Source organism: Dasypus novemcinctus, chromosome 2 (assembly GCF_030445035.2).
Source record: "Dasypus novemcinctus isolate mDasNov1 chromosome 2, mDasNov1.1.hap2, whole genome shotgun sequence".
Taxonomy (NCBI): Eukaryota; Metazoa; Chordata; class Mammalia; order Cingulata; family Dasypodidae; genus Dasypus; species Dasypus novemcinctus.
Genome location: NC_080674.1, coordinates 36,203,446 through 36,222,468, shown reverse-complemented (window position 1 = coordinate 36,222,468; position 19,023 = coordinate 36,203,446). Strand labels below are relative to the sequence as shown.

The following is a 19,023-nucleotide window of genomic DNA, read 5'->3' as shown; positions in this document are numbered from 1 at the left end:
ATATTACCCATCCGCCCATCCCCAGCCCCCCTCAAACCCACAAAGCCCCACCCAAAGGCAACCCCTTGCCCCCATTTTATCTCTTCTTTGTGCTCATACTTACCACCAGCTCATCATAAATTCCACCCCTGCAGACGTCGGCTCACATCCTTCCTCCACTCCCCGATTTCCTGTAAGCCTAAATTCCAGTCTCTAGCTCTCTGAGGCAGCTTGCTTATTTCATATCATTGAGATCATGTAGTATTTGTCCTTCAGTGCCTGGGTTGCTTCATTCAACAGAAGGTTCTAAAAATATGGAACGCTTCACGAATTTGTGTGTCATCCCTGCGCAGGGGCCATGCTAATCTCTGTATCGTTCCAATTTTAGTATATGTGCTGCCAAAGCGAGCACCCCACTGCCTTTTTGTCTTCAGGGTTTCTGATGGGAAATTGGAATTCAGTCTAATTAAGACTCCCTTATACATAACACATTGCTTTTCTCTTACAGCTTTCAGAACTCTCTCCTTGTCCTTTGCATTAAAAAGTTTTATCAATATGTAATGGAATTTTTTCTTCTTTTCCTTCTGGTAATACCATAATGCATATATTAGTATACTTGATAGTGTCCCAGAGGTCTCTTAATCTATTTTCACTTTGTACAATTCTTTTGTCTTTCTTCTCCTTATCCTGACTAATTTCAGTTTCTTCTCTTTGAGTTCTTCAATTCTTTCTTCTACCAGATCCAATCTGCTGTTGAAACCCTCCCGGGAATTTTCATTTCAGTTACTGTGGTCTCCAACACCATAGTTCTGTTTGGTTCCTTTTAAAATTATCTATTGAGATTCTCATATTATTCATTAATTATTTTCCTGACATCCATTAGTTCCTTGTCTGTATTTTCATTCTCCTCCTTGAGCACATGAAGATCATTTTTTTAAAAAAGTCTTTGTCTGGTATGTCAGCAGTCTAATCTTTTTTCATTGGTGCCTTTTGGATTTTATCCTCTTTCTCTAAATCGACCATCATCTCCCATTTCTTTTTTTTTCTCTTGCAATCTTTTGTTGAACACTGCATATTGTTAATATTCTAAAGTATTAACTCTGTGATTTATTCCATGAGATGCCCTTTTCTTGACCTTGTAATCAACTGGTGATATGTCAGAGATTTTCTTTAGTGGCAGCCATCCTATCAGGAAAGTCTGCCCAAGGTAAATGCAAAGTGCAGGGTCCTCCCTGTCTTTTCTGGGCCTGTATCTTGTCCTGGATTTGTGGTTGTTAATGTTTTAGGAGCTCCCCTGTTCTTCTCAGGAAACAGAACTTCTCCTTCCAGGGTGTTCCACTACCAGATTTAAGGCAGGTAATCCTTTTTCCCAGGTCCTCTGACTCAATTTTTTTTTTTCTGCTTTCATTGTTTCAAGCTGCTTTTGCTTGGAGGGCAAATACTGGGTTGGGGATAAGGTTAGAGAAAAGTTTCCCAAGTCAGTCTTTACTAGCCAGAACAAGGCCCAGGACTAACAAGGGGAATGCAGTTTGGCTCCAAACTGCCCTGGAGATGGAATGAGAAAGGGATAAGGAAGGGCACCAGTAGTTTCTTGCATGGCTTCCAATGCTGTGCATTTTTAACCTGCCCAGCAAATATACCCTTTCAACTGTCCTCTGCCACTTTTGTCTGGGGCAGGTTGGACTAGTGGCCATACTCAGAGCCAGCCCCCAGTGTTCCAAAATTTCTAATCAAAAGCCATGATCAGCAGATGACCCTTTCCCATCCCAGATGTTAGGGAAATAGATTTTTATGTTGCTTTCTCACACCAGAAATCTAAGCCAGGGGCCAGAGCCCACCACAGCCTGTTGTGAGTGTGTGGGATGGGTGTGCCATTAACCACATGTTGAGAGAGCAGTTTACTTGGTAATTGCCTTAATCTACCAGCTTCTTCCTCCTGCTCTTCCCTGAATGCTGTACAGTGTTCTGCAGGTCTCTAGAGTTTGAAATGTTAATTCAGTTTCTGCTTGTTTAATAGTTGTTCTGGTGGAGAGACTGATTTCCGGAGCTTCTTTCTCCACTTCCCCAATCTTCCTCATATTAACTTTCTTATTTACCTTTTTATCATTCTCTTCATTTGTTCCTGTAGATTCATATTACCATCAGATGTTATTTACTTAGTTCAACACAAATTTTTAAACACCTATCTCCTTTGTGCTATTGTAAAAATTATATTCCTTTATGTCATAGAACCGAAAATATAATCTATACACATATTGCTTTTAAAATCAGTCAAAAAAGAAAGGAAAATAAAACTATGCTTTTATAATTACATAATTACCTTTATTAGTGTTCTTTAATATTTCTTATGGATTCAGACTACCATTTAGGCTCATTTGCTTTCAACCGGTACAACTTCCTTTAGTATTTCTTGTGTGATGAACCTGCTAGCTTCATATTCTCTCACTTTTTGTTTATGTGGGAATATATTTCACCTTCATTTTTGAAAGATACTTTGGATATAAGATTCTTGGTTGACAGGTTTTTTTCTTTCAGCACTTTGAATATGTCATCCCACTACTTTCTGTTTGCCATTGATTCTGCTGAGAAGTCAGCTGATATTCTTATTGAGGCATCCATGTGTGCAGTAGTGCAATGGTTGTTTCTCTTTTGCTGCTTTCAAGATTCTTTCTTTGTTTTTGGTTTCAGTTGTTGTATTAAGAGATAACTGGTGTGGATCCCTTTAAGTTTATCTTAGAGTTCATTTAGATTCTTGGGGCATCAAATTTGGGACATTTCACCTATTATTTCTAAAATTATTTTTTTTGCTCTTGTCCTCTCTTTCCTGGTTTTCTCATTATGTGTATATTGGTGTGCTTAATGGTATCCCACATGTTTGTGAACTGGTCTGTTCCTCTGGACATATTAGATTATATTAGATTCAGAGGTTTCACTTTTACTTGATTAAATAATGATTAAGGCTTTGATTGGGCCACATCAGTAGGATGTCCCCAAGGGGGCAGAGACTCACAAAGAAAATGACATGGCAGAGGAGAAAGGTTGATTTTTGATCCTGGAGCCCAGGAAGTAAGCACACAGGAAGCAGATTCGTGAGAAAAGTGAGAAGACTCCACTAGACACAGCAGAACCGTTCACCTGACAGTTTACAGGTAGCCATGTGGAGAGAGTAAAGCAGCTGAGCCTGAAGAGGAATGAACCGCAGGAGAGAGACAAGACTTGTCCCAGCCTGTGACTGAGATTGGAAGAAGCTGGAACCACAGAGCCTTGGGAGGAGGAGGAAGACTGAACCCTCACAGACATCACCCGCCATCTTGCTTCAACACGTAGCAAAAGACTCTGGGTGAGAAAGTACATCTTATGGTACCTTGAGTTGGACTCTTTAGGGTCTTGTGACTATAAGCTTCTACCTCAAATAAATACCCTTTATAAAAGCCAACCTATTTCTGGTATTTTGCATCAGCACCCCTTTGCCTGACTAATACAGGTACCAAGCTGCCATTATTAAGAATATACGTAAGACACACCCCCCCACCCTTAGAAACTTAAACTCTCCCAAATGGGGAAAGTATGTAGTAAGTCAGGTTCTCAGGCAGCTGCAACACAAGCTATAGGAAAACAGGCACTTTCTATTTCTTTGTTTCCAATTAACTAAACAGTTAATTAAATGCCACTAGAAAATCTTTTAAGAACAACAATAAGATCTGTTGAGAGTCCGTATGTCAAAATTCTAGGTACTGGGGAATACAGAAGCAAATAAAATAAAATCTCTGCTCTCATGGGGCTTAAATTCTAGTGGTGGTGACAGACAATAAACAAACAATGTAATGAGTCCTACTAAGAAAAATAAAGCAGGGTGATGTAATGAAGTATGACATGAGGTGACAATTTAAAGAAGGTGATCAACTAGCCCTTCTGAGGAAATGGCATCTGAACAGAAACCTCAGTGAAGTGAAGAGGGTTCAACTAAAGTCAGGACTGGCTAGATAGAAGTGGTTTGTTACTAATATTAGGCCTGTTATCTTTATGTTGGTAATCGTAAAGTATTCCATAACTATCATTCACTGACAGTATATTTTTTAAGATCCCCAGCATTTGTTGTGCCTTATTTAAGCTTTAATTCTTTCATGAAGGATTCAACTTCAGTGAATCTATATTATGAGTCTTTACTAAGTGCTGAAAGTACTTCTGGACATTTCTGAGAAGTTAAGCAGTGGCTTCTTTGTTATAGGGTAACATATCTCTTGTATTTTTTATTATTATATGCAGAAGAAAATTTCAGTGTAAGATCTTTTCACCTTCTGGATGATATTTCTGAGTGTCATCTTGAAAACGTATTCCTTTTACAATATCTAAATTTATTTAGACTTTGAAGAAGGGAAGTAGAAACTGCTGATCTATCTGAGAGAAATCTCAAACTCTAAAAATAAGAACAAAAGAAATTAATGTTTTAGTTTTTTAGAACTCTACACAATATTTCAAAATACACTATATACACATTTGTGAGAAGAGTTCAGGCATTTAAAATTAGAGATTACATAAAAGAGAATTGTGGCTTTCTGGCTAGCTCAAGGGAACATCGAATATCTAAAAAGGCAAGGGCCAAAAAGGTGACATTAATGTGGACACAGTAGGACAATAGCAAGGTCTTTTAAAAAGTGAGTGATAAGGAAATTAAGGAAAGCAATAATGAATGAGGGAGTAGATGTGGCTCAGGAAGTTGAGTACCTCCTCCTACAAACTCCTCCTGGGTTTGGTTCCTGGCACCTCCTAAAGAAGAAACAAACAGACAACAAGCAGACAACAAGCAAAAACAATGAGCGGACAATGAGCAAAACCAACGAGCAAACAGATGAGGGAACCATCTTGGGAGGAGGGAATAATAGATGAGCAATTATATATTCCTTAAATAAGTGCTACAATTTATCAGCTGGATATAGTTTCAGGGGCATCTAAATCTCCATCTCAGCTACTAGGGAGTGGTTTTAGAAGATGATGATTTATTACTCTATCCAAAGCTGAGGCTTAATACTATTTTATGTCCAGTCTGAAAAAATACGGAGGTTTACAGAAAGGTGAAATTATGTAGTATCAAAAAGAAGACATAAACCTAGGTTACCTTTGACAGAATATGTGTGATACCATATACCTGGTAATCTACCTTATAGGCTGAACTATTGGAACTCTTTCAACTTGGAGAGTCTGTAATGGGTTTTGCAGAGAATCAACAGAGAAAAAAATGTGCAGTTTTTGGTAGGCTATTCCCCTACCACTGTTATTTTCTCAAAGAAAAGATTTGAAGGGGGATTCAGTTTGGTCTTGCTTAGGCTGTAGAATCCCAACTGGTGTTCTTCTTAGAGGTGCCATCCAAACTTACATGGAAGCTATTCCACTTGCTCTGATCCCTGGTAGAGTCCACTGTGGCTAGCCTAGCAGGACTGGGTTCAACCATGTGATCTGAGCCCCAACAGCTTATGCAGAAATTAATGAGTTTGGACCCTAAATCAGTTGGGTCCTGTAAAAAATGTACAAACTGGGATTTTGGTGGGTTGTGGTTAGTGATAATAGAACCAGAAAGGATGGTTAAGCATGCAATGACTAGTGGCAGCTAGGGTACTGTTACCACTCTTAGGTCCATAGGAACACTGTTTTGGGGGAGGGAGTCATGTTCTCAAAACCTGGCAAGAGCTACAGCTGTGGTCGATGAGCTGTTTGACAGGAGTTGTGACTATAGTTGGAAAAAAGATTGCAGTCACTACCAAAACTGCAGCCAAGCAGGGAAGGCGGTTGCCCTCCAATATCCCACTAATTCCTGGGTAAATCCAACCAAAAGCCAGAAGTTCAGGAAGCCCAGAGAGTGCAGTCTGTAGGGATCGGCATCTCAGGGCAAAAAGCAGGGACGCAATGGTAGAGAATGGACCTGTGGGAGTGGGAACAAATTGGGACTAACCAGCCTAAACCCTTTACAAAAGTAGCTGACATGTGGAAAGCACTTACATAAGAAAAGTAGAGTGTAAAGATAATAATTTGGCTGTATGTATTCAAAACTGTCAAAGACATAAGGCATTATGACCATTGATCTCAAGTTTCCCTTTCCCTTGGCAAATGTTACCTCTCTAGTGGAGCTGTATCATAGCCTACAACACACCAGCTGTTATAATCACTAAACAAATTTCCCCCTTAATTCATGTTCAGCAAACTGATTATAATTTGGCTTTTCATATAGTTTTTCACCGGGAAAGAATGTGCTGATCACGTTATTTGAATGTCCTGGTCTGAGAAACTGTTCTCTTTCCCATTATAAAATGACACTGTATGTACCAGCTGGCCTACCAAGATGAGACCTCTATCTCTTCTTTACTTTACAATTATAATAATTAGATTTTGAATGAATATTCAGTAAAGAACTAAAATTTATTGAACAATTATTATTTGCTGTGGAATATAAGGGCTATATATGCCGTTTCATTCAATTCTCATAATAATCCTGTGAATTAGCCCTATTTTACATCTTAGGAAAATAAGGCAAAAAAGAAAAAGAAGTCAACTTCAGAGTCCCCAAGCTAGTAAGTTATAGAACAGGGATTTGAACCCAGGTCTTTATGGCACAGAGCCTATGCTATTGCCTTTACAGGGACATTTTTTTTGGTGTGGGTTTTTTTGAAATGCTTTTGTGTTTTAACATGTTTTTTTGAAGTTTATTATTTATACATGAACAACAAATTCATCACAGAGTTGTGCTGTCGTCACTTCAGTCAATTTTAGAACTTTCCATTACTTCAAAAGGAAAAATTCCATACCCCTTTCTGCCCCCTATTCTTGTCCCTTAGAATTGATATCTTTTTTTGCCATTGCTGCAAAATTATTAAAATATTACTGTTAACTATAATCCATAAGTTACATTAGTTGGAATTTTCCCATATATCACCTTAACACTTAATGCTTTGTAAAGGAAGAACATTCTTATACTATTAACCACAATCTTCATCCATCACCACAGTCACTGTTATACAGCCCTCACGTTATTCTCTAGTTTCCTTTCAATTGACATTTACATCCACAGACCTCCTCTTTCAGCCACAATCATATTTATAAATCAGCAGTGTTAGTTATACTCACTACAATGTATTATCAACTCAATTAATTCATTTCCGCACATTTACAATAAACCTTATAAAAATTCTACATGTGTTAATGATCAGCTCCCATTTTTTACACACATTCAATTTCCTAGTAACCTATACTCTAGAATTTACTTCCATGAGTTTACTCATCGTTTTAGTTCATATTAGTGAGACCATACAATATTTGTCCTTTTGGGCCTGACTTATTTCACAATGTGCTGTTCTGACTATTGATCTCGTTTGCCAGTGACCAAAGGAGGCTTTCGTGGTAATTCAGTTAAACAGATGTTAATTAACACCTGATTATATTTTGATAGGCATTATGGGGAACCTGAAAGATTTACCAAAAATAACTCTGCTTCTAGGAGCTGATAATCTAATATGACCAAAAAAAAAAAAAAAGAGTTAAATAGCAGTGCAAGTGAATACATAATTAAATCCCAAATTAAGATTTATGAGTTATAAATGCTAATAGAATTCATTTATTTATTTATTTCAAAGATTTATTTATTTATTTATTTCTCTCCCCTATCCCTCCTCCCCCATTGTCTGCTCTCTGTGTCCATTCACTGTGTGTTCGTCTGTGTCTGCTTGCATTCTTGTCAGCAACACTGGGAATTTGTGTCTCTTTTTGTTGCATCATCTTGCTGCGTCACCTCTCCATGTGTGCAGCGCCACTCTTGGGCAGGCTGTGCTTTTTTTATGGGGGTGGCTCTCCTTATGGGGTGCACCCCTTGCACGTGGGGCTTCCCTATGCGGGGGACACCCTTGTGTGGCACAGCACTCCTTGCGTGCATCAGCACTGTGCATGGGCCAGTTCACCATGTAGGTCAGGAGGCTCGGGGTTTGAACTCTGGACCTCCCAGGTGATAGGCAGATGCTCTATCAGATGAGCCAAATCGCTTCCCTAGAAGTGGATAGTTTCACGGAAGTTATACAGAGGACTGGAGGGACTCAGTATTATGGGCAAAGATTTAGCATTAGTGAGGGTATTTGAGTGAGAATGAGTGTGACATATTTAGGGATAAAACCAGTCAGTCCTATAAATAGCAGATAAGAAGTAGAATGAAAGAAAATAGTGACTATGTGTAGTCAATGAGTAGTCAAACCTTAGTGCTGAAACATCTGAATAATGTGTCTGAACTTGGTTTTTCAGGCATTGTAGAAATATTGGCTGCTACTGTATGATACTGTAACAGTTTGAAACTGGGTGAACCCCAGAAGAGCAGGTCCTCAGAGCTAATCCATTCTTGTGCATATAAACCTATTGCAGGTATAGATAGACAGTTTTGATTAAATTACCTCAGTTAAGGCCCTCTGATTAGACTGTGTGACCCAGGGTGGGTCCTAATCCTCTTACTGAAGTCCTTTATAAATGGAGAAATAAAAAGCTGCAGACATAGAAGGACAGCTGCAGAGACAGAAGCCTCCAGAAGCTGAAATCACCAAACCAAGGGGAGAGAAAAGCCACAGACAGAGAAGCCTGACGCTGAAGCAAAGAAACCCAGAGGAGAGAGGAGAGACAAGCAGCCCCTGCCATGTGCCTGACCGCCCACAGCTGCAGCTTAGTGAGACAGCATCTCTGGTGATGCCTTAATTTGGACACTTCCATGGCCTCAGAACTATAAGCTCTTAACCTAATAAACTCCCTTTATAAAAGTCAACCCATTTCTGATATATTGCTCCCAGAAGCTTTTAACAAATTAAATTTTTTAAAAATTAGTGAAAATTAGCTTTTGGAAAGCCAGGAATCAAAGACAGGAGTTAATTTCTTTGGGCCAGAGATGCCAGACAAGAGTTAATGGGATGCATTCCTCCGTTAGAGCAGTGCCATAGAGACCTTGAGAGCAGTGCTTGCCATAGGCAGCTTTTCTGCTTCTGCTCATACATTGGAGATATTGTGCCTCTGGCCACTTTCTATGACACCAGGCTGTGCAAGCCCTAAGGAGGGAAGTACAGAGTTTGCAGACACATTTGTTCAGGGATTTTATCCCTCTTAAGCAAGCAGTTTGTTTAGCAAGTCTTGGCATGGCCCTGTTGTGAAGAGCCAGACTCTCTTTAGCACTTGAAATATTTTGGAGGAATGGTGCTATGCAAATTGATTTGATGCTATTTATGACTGCTTTGGTTTTCCTCTAAGTGTCTGGAATGTCTGCTCAGAGATTACCAACTCGAGGGCTCAAAAAGCATGCCCAAAAGACCTTGCCACAAGTGGCAGCTCTATCAATATCCAGTTGTGAAAAACAGAACAGGATTCTGTGACTACTAGGAGAGCTGGTGCTGTTTATGTCACATAAAAAGGTGGCTCAAGGTCATCATTCTTACACTAGCCTTGGTAAATTCACTATGACATGTGGTTTTCCTCAATTGTTGATGAAATGTCTCCTTCAGTGACACTCTCCAGCAGGGCATAAAGTTCAAACTTTAAAGTGGTATTCCATGCCCTCCCCAAACTTCCTCTGGTTTCATCTTACTACTTACCTACAAGAACCTTCTGCTGTGATTAAATAGCCCTTCTCACCATTGCCCAAACTTCTCACTTTACCAGTATATTTTTGTTCACCCCAACTAGACTGCCTCCTTCACTTCTTCTCCCTATCCATTCTATCCCTTTATTTTATTTTATTTTTTTTAATTTATTTTTTTATTGACTTTGTAATAATATTACATTAAAAATATATATGTGAGGTCCCATTCAACCCCACCCCCCCACCCCACCTCTCCCCCCCCCCCAGCAACACTCATTCCCATCATCATGACACATCCATTGGATTTGGTAAGTACATCTTTGGGCACCTCTGCACCTCATAGTCAATGGTCCACATCATGGCCCATACTCTCCTCCATTCCATCCAGTGGGCCCTGTGAGGATTTACAATGTCCGGTGATTGCCTCTGAAGCACCATCCAGGGCAGCTCCATGTCCCAAAGACGCCTCCACCTCTCATCTCTTCCTGCCTTTCCCCATACCCATCAGCCACCATGTCCACTTTTCCCCATCCAATGCCACCTCTTCTATGTGGACATTGGATTGGTTGTGTCCATTGCACCTCTATGTCAAGAGGAGGCTCAGATTCCACATGGATGCTGGATGCAATCCTCCCACTTTCAGTTGTATCTATCCCTTTATTTTAATCCTACATATCCTTTAAGAGACACTGTAAAGTCCAGTCCTCCATAGGGACTATTTTTAAATTTGTATTTAGCCTCCTCTTTATTTCTGTGACTGGTGTTTTCAATATAGATTGTTTTAAGTTTAAAAAATTGGTCTTACATTTGAAACTCAAAAGAGGCAGGAACTAACTCTGTAACTCTGCACACAACCCAGATCCTGTGTAATTAGGTCCTGAAATGTTAATGCTTTTATTGGTACTGATGTCATGAAGATGACTAGAGGACTGCAGCAAGGAGTACTTCATTGTTTACTCCTAGAAATTTGTTCTGTAATTAATAAGAAAGATTTATGTTGATCCAGGTTCAACATCCATCTTTGTGTAAAATGAAAACTGTGTGTAAATATGTAAATGCTAATATTTGTGAGTATCATTGGGAAGCCCTATTAAGAGTAGCTGGGAGGCAGGGCGTCAGTAGGGGTGGGGAGGTGAGAGAGGTGATGCCAGGTTAGGTTAGCTGACTGGGATTCTCAAATTCAATAACTTCTGTGAGATTTCCCCTGCCATAAAAAGATGGGCTTCTCCAAGGAAAGAGCACTTTTCTACAAACGGCTAGTATTTCTAGAAAGCTGAGAGGGACGGGAACTAGCAATGTGTTCCTATTTTTCTATCTGATGTTGTAGTTTGGTGCCTATCTTAACAATCAATACAGCATTATGATTGCTATTATAGTGTTCTTTCTGGTGATTCTGATTTTTTTCAGCAGAAACAGCCATAGCTACCACTTAACCACCAAGAGTGATAAGCAAGAGCTACATAAGGCCAGTGAAAACTAGAAACTTCCATCAGCCATTGTCTGAGTCATTGCAGAGACTTAAGTGAATACCCAATATTCCCTTTGCTTCCTTATCTTTCCTGGCACCCAATTTTTAAGTTTGCCAAAAACTTTTGACTGTAATGGTTCAGAATTGTCCCATGCAGAAACATAATTGGGCTATTGCCATTTTTATGAATGCTTCTGGGCAAACCAATCTTGGCATATAAGTGCCTTGCGATTGGATGTTCTAACTAGTTTATAAATACTGCTTCTGAGATGGAAATTATTGCAGGATGGTCCCTCTAGCCTATCCCAATAGCAAAGTCAGTCCTTTAATTAATGAGATATAACTTACATCTAGAAGACTTGTAGTTTGATCTAAAGCCAGATGCCATGTGGTCCTGTCTGTCAACTAAGATGCTAAAAGATTGTTTTGTTTGCAGTACTGGGATTGGGAATTGAATCCCAGACAGCGTATGTGGGAATCCAGTGCTCAACCACTGGGCTACACTGGCTCCCCCTGAGTTGGTTTCTTCATTTCTTTGTTTGTTTGTTGTTTTTGTTTTTAGGAGGTACTGGGGATTGAACCCAGGACCTCATACGTGAGAAGCAGGTGCTCAACCACTTGAGCTTCTTTCTTTCCCATAGTGTTTTTCTTTTTTATTTGTTTTCTTTTACCATTGTGGTCTGTCTTAAGGTAATAAACTATAAAGATGATAGAAATTGCTGTAGCATTCAACTCTCAACCTCCACTTAGGTTTGGTACTTTGTTCTGGAGAAAAAGAAGGAAAGAATCAATTTTTTTTTCTTGCCACTGCTTGTGACTTTCATCAGTCATACCAACTAATGTGCTCTGAAGTATCAGGCAAGGTAGGGTCATAAGAAAACACTTGAAGAGGTTAGGCTATACATAAGTATTTGTAGCCTCCTGGGGTATTTTTCCAATTGTCAAAATGTTACAGAAAAATATGAAGAAAATGTGCACCATTTGCTTAGAGAAAGAATGCTTTATATTCTGTGCCAATCTCTTTTTCTTCTTTTACTTTATTATTTTTTTTAGAACTAGGAATTAAAAATATTTGGTGCAGCCTTAGGTAGAATATCCAGTGACAAAATATAATTGTGAATTTCTCTAGCTTCTAATCTGCTTTAACTGTTTTCTTTACCTCTATGCACAATTGGCTTCTGGGAAAAAGCCTCACTTGTTACCACCCACCTTCTTAACTGGGATTGACTAAATCATAATATGGATCCTCCTAGGGGGTCTTCTGTTGAATAAAGTTATTTCCTTTCCTGGATCCTTCCTAGGATAATGTTGTAAAACGTTCTGAATTTTTTGGTTGTTATCAAAACAGTCTCCTAAGCCCACGGTCTGGGTTCTGATTTGGTTTGGAGAGTTGCAGTTTCATAAGGATCAAATGAATGTGCCTTTCTGGAAGGAAGGAACATTTTTTGTGGTCATGGCAAATGCCACTGGGCATCACCAGTTTTAGACTCAGGGACATCTGAGAAAAATGTTATATTTTTTTCTATATTTTAGCTTCTTGCTTTTGGAAGCTAGGTTTCTTGTCAGTGGTATCCTCTGATACTGGAATGATTTTTTGCTTTGTGGGATTATAGATATGTTTGATCATATGTATGAGTCATATCTATAATCTATAGCCTCAACTATTTGGAAGCACCCTGAATTAAATGTCTATACTGAATCTTACATATGTAATTATTAAAAATAAGGAATGGGCTGATAGATTACAGTCTTTATACAGATTGAGGTACTACCATCTAAGTTAAGAAGGGGGCAAAGAAAGGATATGAATAGAGAAAATTTACCAAGGATCAAACTGTATTTGTTTTCCTGTTTTTGGTTTAATCAATGTCAGGATTTTCCTGCAAGGGATAAAAGGTATGACTGTTTGATGAAAGTCATGGGTGGTGGCAAATAGGGATAGAGATTAATTTGGTGATGGATCAGGACATTTTGGCAGGGGATATACATTTCTAATAACCTCTTTTTATCATTTATTTTAAATAAATTTATACATATAGAAAAATTGCAAGGATGATACAAAAACTGTGTCCTGTCACCCGAGTACTCCAACTGTTAACATTCTACCCACCTTTATTCCCTCTCTGTCCATCCCCTAAATACTCCAGTGTATATTTTCCAAACATAAGGACACTCCTACATAACCAAATGCAGCCATTCAAAGAAATCAACAGTCATACAACACTACCATCTGATCCATAGACCCTAATCATATTTTTGTTTGGTGGTTTGTTTGTTTCGATTCCAGGCACATTTTATTAAGAGATACAAAATTGTGATACTCCTTGATTTGGCAATCTGCTTTTTGAGAAACAATCTTATTGAAATAATTCTGTTCAAATTTTCTTCATTGCAGTGCAATGATTGGAGGAGTATACAGAAATATATTAGGATTCAACAAAAAGGAGAATCACTCAATGAAATATTATGCACTCATTAAAATAATTAAGATCTAGTCATATTTTAATATCTGTTACAGCTGTGTCTCTTTTCCATTTCTGGTCCAGGATTCAAATCAGATCATGAGTTATATTTAGTAGTCCTATTTCTTTAAGCTCCCCTACCTGGAACAGTTCATCAGTCTTTCCTTGCCTTTCATGCCCTTAACAGTTTTAAAAAGTAAGGCCTTTCATTTTGAAGGTGTTTCTCAACCTGTGTTCATCAGATGTTTCCTTGGGACCAGTATCAGGTCATGCTTTCTTGGCAGGAATACTGCAGAGGTGATGCTGATCTCCTCTCAATGCATGACGTTAGTGGGATGCATACTGTCTACTTGTTCCACTACTAGTGATGCTAACCTTGACCACTTGGGCAAGTTAGTGTCTTGAAGACTTATCCTCTGTAAAATCACCATTTTTCCCCTGATAATTGGTAAGTATTTTGTGGAGGAGATATTCCAAGATTATGCTAATATCATATTCCACAGCAAACCTCCACTCACCAGCCTTAGTGTCCATGATGGCTTTCTTCTGAATAAACCACCATTGTGACCGGTGCCAAATTTTACATTTTTTAGTTCTCATCTTCTCTTTTATCTCTCTCTCATTCATTCATTCATTTTTATCATCATAACTTCATGTATTCTTATTTTATTCAGTGGGTTTTATCCATTACTATCATTATTTTGATGCTCAAATTTTCAAGATTTGGTTGTGATGGTCCCTTCAAGCTGGTTCCTGTGGCATTTTGACATGCCTGCATTTTTTCTTTAAGGATTCCCATACCTCCCAGCACAAGATGTTTCAGGCCCACTTTGGACTTTCCTGGCCCATCACTGGAATTCAGCCATTTCTCTAAAAAGCCCTAGTTCTTTTTAGTGGATGGTAGTATTTAGAAATGAAGATCTCAGTGTTTTATGTGCTTATTGCTATTGGGTGATGTTGCTTAGACCCACTAAGCAAATAGAGCGAGGAAAAACATATGTATATGTATATATACTTACATACATGTGTATTTTTAAAACTATATATACATGTTAAAAATGAAAAACATTAGAAAACAAAAACCATAAGTTTACACCAACACACCAATATTCCAATTCCAGTCCAGCACCTGAGTGTTCTTTCAAGCATTCCCTCTTTCTGTATTTGCAGTATTTTCTACAAATATTTCCACATTTGTATATTCTCATATTTTTAGAGAAAAATCTCTAACACTGAGAAAGCTAGCTTGAATTATTCTAAAAAAATATTTGCTAACATGCTCAATTCCCCCTGTATATAACCAATCTTCTAACTATACTGGCCCCACTCCTCAGCCCCCAGCCACAACACAGCCTTCAGGCTCATTGCCATTCCTTGGCCGTTGGGCATGCTGGCACCTCCATAGCTCATGACATCACTGCCACATCCAAGGGAGGGGAAGGGAAAGATATGGAATGAAAGACAGGAGCTTGAACGACTTCTTAGTATTTTTAAATACAATAAACACTTGGAATTTGTGGCTTTAATAGTCACAGATTCAAATATTCACAAGAATTCTTCAAAGTCTCTGTAGAGTAGATAATTTTACTGAGGCATGAATGAGAAGCATATGTCTTGAAGAGCTTTGTTAAGAGCAAATACTCTGCTGATTTTTTAAAAAATTTTATGTTTCAATTAATTTTATTTTTTTAAGATACCTAGATTACATAAATGTTACATAAAAAATGTAGGGGATTTCCATATGCCCTACTCCCTACCCTTTCCACACTTTCCCATTTTAACAACATCCTTCATTAGTGTGATACATTTGCTGCAATTGATGAACACATATTGAAGTATTGCTACTAAGTGTGGATTATAGCTTACATTATAGTTTAAACTCTCTCCCACACAATTTTGTAAGTTATGACAAGATATATAATGGCCTGTATCTGTCATTGCAGTGTCATTCAGGACAATTCCAGTGTCCCCAAAATACCCCCATATTAGACCTGTTTTTCCCCTCTCCCGTCCCTCAGAACCTCAGGTAGCCACTGCCTCCACCTCAATGATAAAAGTTCTTCCATTGCTAGAATCACAATAAGTCTATAGTAGAATACCAATAAGCCTACTCTTGTCCATCATTCATTCACCAATCCTGAGGATTCTGGGATGATGATGCCCACTGCACCTTTAATTGAGAGGGGGCTTAGATCCTATGGGGCAAATGGATGGGACTATCTTGCTTGCAGTTGTGAACTCTCTGTTCCTTGGGTTGGTCATCATCCATCATCATTTCCTTGTTAGTTGCCCTGGGTGAGTCCAATGAACTGGAGAGTAGTGTTACAACTCTGTTGAGATTCAAGGCCCAAAGATTTAAGTCTCTTGGACATACACCTATCAATTCTAGTACTAACTGTAGGCTCAAATAGAAGGGGCAGAAGTGTAGAGGAACCACAGCTGAGTCCAACTCTGTCACACTGGGGAGCATACATTCCAAAGTAGGGTCCACTGGCAGGGTGCCAAATTCCTGAGCTGTCAGCCTTCCCAATAGTGTCTAGATGTCTCCAGAGCCCTCAGGAGCCCCACTATTTGAGGCAGTATTTACTGTGGCAGTCATTGAGATCCGGCTGAGATGCACCTAAGCATAATGACCTCTCAACTCACTTTGAAGTCTCTTAGCCATATAAACTCATTTGTCTTTACCCTTTCCCCCTTTTGGTCAAGGTCTCTTTCTACTTGCATTGTTAGTTGGTGCTTTGTAGTAATACCTTGGTGCCAGGGAGGCTCATCTCTGGGAGTCATGTCCCATTCTGGGGGGAAGGTAATGCGTTTATATGCTGAGTTTGGCTTAAAGAGAAGCTCTGTGCTGATTTTAAACATGTCTGTAAATTCTTTACCACTCCTTCTATCAAGAAGTGGAGTATTATTATTTTCCCCTTGAATAAGGGCTGGCCTTGGTCACTTGCTCTCTAACAAATAGAAAGTAGTGGAGATGACAGTGCATGGTTCCAAGGCCAGGTCCTACAAGGTGATGCAACTTGTGCCTGGTTTTCTCTCAGGATACTTTCTCTTGACTCCCCAGGCACCAGGCTGTGAGAAATTCCAGGTCACGTGGAGTTGCCTTGTGTAGGTTCTAGCCAATAGCTTAGCTGAGGTCTCAGTCAAAAGCAGCATTACCTGCCAGACATGTGACCACCATCTGACTGCAACCACATGAGAGATTCCAGGCAATTACTGCCTAGCTAAATCCAAAACCATGAGAGATAATAATAATGAAACAACTGTTGTTGTTTGAGATCCCTGAGTTATGAAGCAGTAGACAACCAGAACACTATCTAATGGTGTGTCTAGCCACTTGCCCAGAATCTTATCTCAACCAGATTTGCCATTTATGTTTAGTTTTGTAGCAACTATGTCAGGTAGATATTAAAATCATCAATTTTTAGAGTTGAGGAATAAAATGATATGGTGGAAGCTTAGAAATTAAGGAAGTATTAGACTATGTCAAGGTTCTGCTGCAATTCAGTTGTTATTTTTTTAATCCAAGAACCCAAACCCCAATTTCCCAAAGGCTTTTCTAGTCATTCTACTTGGCTGCATTCTTCAGCCACTGAAGCCACATAGTGTCACTTTCTTTTAGAAGGGCTCCTTTTTTCTTACTTTTATGACATTATAATGGCCTATTTCTCCATTCACTTCTCTAAAATACTTTCTCTGCCCTCCTGACTCTTCTCCTCTTCCCTTCCTTCTAAATGTAAACATTACCCAAGATGCAATCTGAAGTACTCTACTCCTCTTTTTGCAATCTTCCTCAGAAGTCTTCCTGTTTCACTACAACTATGACTTCTAAAGAGATGAACTTCCCATATCTGTATTTATAGTCTTAATTTTTTCTGCATTTGTACTTGCCAGCTGATCATTTACTCTTTTTTTTTTCTTTTTTCATTTGCTCTTAAAAGCGTTAATGTCATCACAAAATACAGATATCATCAGAACAAAATTTTCAACTGTCTCATAAAAAGACTATAGACTCTGCCTTACGAATTACTTTTTCCAGCCTTTTACATCACTATTCTCACAAGAGATTCAAAATGTAAACATCAGAGTTCTTTAATTCCTCTTCTTTTTCTTCCTTTCCAATCAGTCATCAAGTCCTTTTGATTCTTTTTGCTTTCTTTGTTATATTTAATATTACTGCCTTAGAAATTGCCTCCTAACTGGTTTCTGGGCTTGCAACGTCTTCCTTAGGCTGTCCTGTATATTACTACCACCTCATATTCCTAAAATATTTTCATATCAAATCCAAATTGAAAACTTTCAAATAAATAGCAACTTATTATTTAGAAGATACAGAATCTCCATTTTTCCATAACATTACTACAACCTATCTTCCAAATTTGTTTCACCTTTCCCTCTAAATTATAATCCCAGCATCAGTCAGATGAGGTCTACTCACTGTCCCTTAGATATTTCATGTACACATTTATCTCTTAAACTGTGTTTCCTTTGTTTCTCTGAAGTGCCAATGTTGTTGTTCAACTCCCAGTCTCCATTAATTCTTATCAACCAAGCGGTGATAAAGTGACTATGAAGAAAAATAAGAATGTTTAAGGAGAGATATTCGGGGAGGGATGTAATTTGTAAACAGCTGTCAGGGGATTCCTCTCTCATAGCATAGCATTTGACCAGAGATATGGAAGAACTTAGAGAAAGCCCCAGAGATACCGGAGAGAAAATGCAAAATTTCAAAAGCAGGATGTACTTGCTCAAGAAACAGAAAGACCATGGCTACAGGAGAATAACAAAGGGGGAAAGGATTAGGAGATAAGGTCAGGGAGGCAGAGGTACAGAGCTTACAGAATGGTGAAGGTAAGTCTATGAACTGTGGCTTCATTCTGCTTGAGATAGGAAACCATTAATTGTACTAGAGGATTTAGACATAATGTCATGTGACATTAAATTAGGACTTTGATTATCCTGGTGACTTTTCTCTAGAAATGCTTTCAATATAAATAAAATAAGTAGGAATCTGAAAATTCTTTATAAAAGCAATAAAACCTCCTTCATTTTAAACAAACCCATCTAGCATGTGGATTATTTTACTATATGTTATTTAATTCGAATCACAGTATGATCACATTTGGAGATTTCAGAATGATATTCATTTGCTTATTTTGTTCTATTTTTGCTAATTTTAGTCTTCAAAATTATTCATGTACATAGTTTAATAAGTCAAATAGTGCTATAAGCTTACAAAAGAAATGATATTTGCCTCTTTTCCCTCGGAATTCTGTTCCCCAGTGGCAATCACTTTCAAATCTTTTTTATGTATTTTTATGGAATTCCTAAATAATATATTTATATTGCCATATCTTGATTTTGTTTCCAGTCTTAGCTTTTATCTATTTATTTCCTATTGAAGAATGTAAGGATACAACTGTATCATGTACTTCCCCTACCAACCACATATGTGCATGCTTTCATTTTCCCTTCCCCTTCTTCCCTATGGTATTTTCACAGTTGTTGGATGCACCAATATTTAG

General features: G+C 38.5%; 1 non-coding gene across 1 annotated transcript; it reads right to left on the bottom strand.

Annotated features, from left to right (window-relative positions):
• Positions 1–287: 287 nt before the first annotated feature.
• On the bottom strand, positions 288–391 carry LOC111763719 (U6 spliceosomal RNA). Its single transcript, XR_002796531.2, has one exon. It is a non-coding gene; the product is annotated as a U6 spliceosomal RNA (small nuclear RNA).
• Between the last annotated feature and the right edge of the window lie 18,632 nt (positions 392–19,023).